This window comes from Dendrobium catenatum, unplaced genomic scaffold, assembly GCF_001605985.2.
Source record: "Dendrobium catenatum unplaced genomic scaffold, ASM160598v2 fragScaff_scaffold_256, whole genome shotgun sequence".
NCBI lineage: Eukaryota > Viridiplantae > Streptophyta > Magnoliopsida > Asparagales > Orchidaceae > Dendrobium > Dendrobium catenatum.
In genome coordinates this window covers 151,906-156,341 of record NW_021318718.1, presented here as the reverse complement: position 1 = coordinate 156,341, position 4,436 = coordinate 151,906, and positions in this window count along the sequence as shown.

Below are 4,436 nucleotides of genomic sequence, written 5' to 3'. Positions count from 1 at the left end.
GCATTTAATGTAAATAAGGAGGCGAAGAATGGCTCGTAAGGTGAATTTGAAGCATGTCGATACAGTAAGTTTGGATAGGGGGGATTTGTAGATAATCTCGGTTAGGCTAGATTCGGCAATTGGTGTGTCGGAGCATAGTGGGGTTGGGTCAATTTGGTTCGCGGGTCACGTGTGCAGCGGGGGTTCAATCGGTCGTATTTCCACTAACGCCGACCCGGGTTAGGCCAACGGGTCGAAAACACGGACACGGACCGCGACCACGACACGGGACGACGAGCATCTGGGTGGCGGGCGGGCTGACGCGGGGCGGCGACGCTGCCTCGGCCCCCCCCCACGCAACCCCGCGCCCCACACCCTGCCCTCCTCGCCCCCCCCCGGCCCACGACAACCCCCCCTGGGCGAGGTGAATGCGAGGCCTGCGGCATTTGCCAGTTGTTGGGCGGGGGTGCCAGGGGGCGCGGCCAGTCTACGGGCATGGACTCGCGAGCGTGGCAGCCGCAGGCGGTAGCGGGGCATCCTCGGTGCAGCTCCAATTCTAAGCGGCGTTCTCGGGTTGACACCGCCAAACAGTCAGAGTCAACCTAAACCGACCACGTTTTTGCAACAGACAGGTCAAAGGATTTCCAAGCAGATGTGTGATTCACCATTTTTTGGTATTTTTGATAGAATGCCGAGGTGGTTTCAGTGTCATGTCATAAATATGACACCCTATGGCGAGAACGATGGTTCGTAGGGGGGGCCACTCCCAACGCGAAAAAACTATTTTCACTCCCAATATGCAGTAACTGAACTCTATTCCAACCGAATTTCATATATTCTTAACCATAAAAAAGTATATTCATTAGTATACTTTTCTTCCATACTTCATTTTCTAAGTTTTAAAAAAAACAATGCAGCGGGTGAACAGTGCACGCTTGTGCATCCTACAGAGATCAAATAGCGCAAAAATCGCTCGAGATGGGGCGAATCACAAGAAATGCCATATAGGTTTGTATGATTGTTATCACTCAAAACACATTAAAAGTTTTATATTGCAATCTTAGGTGGATGAAAATGTTCGAGTCAAATACTTATTTTTTACTATTATAGTCATGGCAATATTTGTGTGAAGAGGAAGGGCTAGGGAGTGCGGTCGGAGCTACAAGGTTTGTTAAACTTTTAACTATTTTAAATATTCAAAAACTCATTTCACAATTTTAATATTATATAAGAATTACGCTTATTAAGTTTTAATATATTTTTTATGTTGAAAATAATATTAAATTTATTTATGATTCTTAAATTAAAGATTAATTTAATTATTACAAATTTAAATTATTTTTATTTTTATTTTATTATGATTATATGCTAAGATTTATTTGTTGAATCTTTAATTTACTTTCCTTTGCATTGGATTTGTTTTTTTCAACATTTATTCATTGAATTTTATCATTTACCTTATTTGAATTTTATCATTTATAATTATCAAAATGATTGTTACTTTAAAAAATCAAGATCATTAATAGTTATAAATATGTTCATTAAATCAGATAAATAATAAAATTCAATAAATAAATATTGAAAAAATCAAATGCAAAAAAAAAGTAAATTAAAATTTAAAAAATATAATCTTAGCAAAAAAACTATAAAAACAAAAAAAAATTAAATTTAAATTTGCATAATTAATTAATTTTAATTTAAAATATAATATATATTTTTTAATATTATTTTAATATAAATATACTTTAAAATTAATTAATTAATCATACATAAGATTAAAAATGTAATAATTATAAAAATTAAATATTAAAATTATCTCTCTCCATTTCTCTATCTCTCCGTATTATAACCTCATGAAATTTATATGTACAAGAGGACTAGATCTTATAAATTGTAGCTAGCATAATAACAACAATAACTTCAATGAACAAATTCAATGATTGATAATACTCCTCCTAACTGTCAAATACTATCTTCTTAGCCTTTTGACATGTATCTCATGCTTTCCGGAATGAAACTGTTTAAGTTAAACATTGCTTCAGTTCTTTCAATTATCTCTATGGGTTTTATATCCATCTACTTTCTCATGATAAGGATAATGAAAAGCTAATGAAATGTTAGTTACATTGCCTATGATCGGCTTGTAGAATTGGATTTCAGTATGTATATTGCCCTTTCATGGTAGATTTTTTCTAGACACCACCCAATCGGTTGCTTAGGGTAGCATGTAAACGCCAATGACACCTAGCAGTAGAATTATCATACTATATACACGCAACTGTGAATTTCTATTTGATTGAAGCAACCACCACAAGCTAAACATTATTTCTAATGGATCACCCTTGTAAGGAAAATTATAGTTATGATATACATCGAGAGCGCATATGTTCTACCTATTCATTAAGAATTAGAAAATCCTTATTTGTTTGGCTAATTAGAGTAGCACTGTCAGATGCAAACTCTGCATTCCACTGACGGGTACTCCTGGGAATCTCAATATATTCATTATTCACTATTATATCTTCCTCCGTATTACTAGTCCTTACACAGCAATCATAAATAATCTAATTGATATTCTCCTAATCAACATTATTACTAACATTCAGATTATTAACTAAATCATCAAAATCTCATTCACATCATCATTTGAATCATTGATCATTGTCTTGTACCATTCATCGATTGTAGAAGTAGATGATCTAATATCATTGACTTCCAAAATAGAAGTAGGTTGGGAATGTGTTGAAGGACCAGGTAAACATAGTTCATATGAGTTTCATGTGTATCTACATCAAACTTACATATTATTAGTTAAAGATCAATAAGAAAGTAGTATAACTAATCATAATAATACTTTCTTCTTTAATTCCAAACATACCCAACGTGTAAATTTGGCATTGGCAAGTGCCTTTCGGAAGCGTCTTGCATCTCATCTCTATACTCCAATACGACTAAATCACAAATTTTGAGTGAAAATATTTTTGTCATAATTATTATCTACTGGAATTTGGTCAACCTTGACATGCAGAATCCGAACTTTACGCAAATTTACATGCTTCATCATCCTCAACTTGTGAAGCGATGAATTTATTCCCGACTGGAAAACGACTCACAATGTTTAATATGAACTTAGAAGGATTGTACTTGAATGCTCTAAGAATAAAGATTTATCTTTTGTAAATTTGACTTAAATGAAACTTACAAGGGCAGATAATTACCACTGCTATATGTAGGCAAAAATTTTGCATCTAAAGATAAATCTTCATCCTATAAGAGTACAAAAGATGATGGCCGCCCACTCATTCTGAATAACCTACATTTATAAAATATTGAAAAAAATGCTGATTCACAAACTATAAAATCTAAATCAAACAAATTTGAAGACCAATCCATCCTTAACTAAAAATGGTCTAACTTGCAATCTTTATAATGTAATTTAAATCTAAAACTAACGAAATCAATAATTTAACATACCAAGTCAAACTAATATTATATCTTCCAATTACAAATTTCTTAAACACAAATAAAAATATATAAATTAGTATAAATTAAACAGGTCATACAAAAAATTATAAACATATTATAAATTAAGAACTCCACAACAAGTTCTTCGTGAGACTAGCTAAAACACCATCACTCATAGACTCCATTTTTAAAAATAATACTTAACATGTTTTACAAAAGAAGGGCTCCACCTAACCCAAAACTTTCTTTTTTTCTTCAACTATAAATGGCTAAAATGTTGATCTTTTAAACATAAGGCAATGTTATAGATAATATTGACACCTAACATCACTCCGCATTACACGAATTTTTATTACATCAGATGTCCTGACGTAGCTCTACATTCGGACGTCAATAACATGTCGCCACGTACTCCTACTCTTTACCGCGTGGCCCGACGACCTGACCCAGACCGGAACCCGGTATTCCTATGTTCGTGTATTGCTAGGTATTGCTCGGTATTGCTTGACAATAACGGGAAATACCGCTCTATCAAGACCAATACCTAGCAATACCTAGGAAAATCGGGGTATTGCTCGGTATTGCTAGGTATTGATCTTGATATAATGGTATTTCTCGTTACCGAGCAATACTGAGCAATATCCCGGTATGCACAAATCAGCTAATACATAGCAATACCGGGTCCGTGTCTCAGTCGGGTCGTCGGGCCGTGCGGTAAAGAATAGGAGCACGTTGCACCATTTTACTTGCGTCCAAACCTAAAGCTACGTCAGGACACCGGATGTAATAAAAATTCGCATTCCACTGACGGCTGAAGTCGGGGAAATAGGGTTCTCAATCTGCTTTTTTTTTTTTTAATGTTGAAATAGGGTAAGTCGCCTATACAATAGGCGACTATGTCTCTTTTTTGGCTTATTTTGTTATAATTTTATAATAAAATTCAGGCTATAATGTCATATTTATAATAAAATTTTGAGATTTTCTTCTAAATT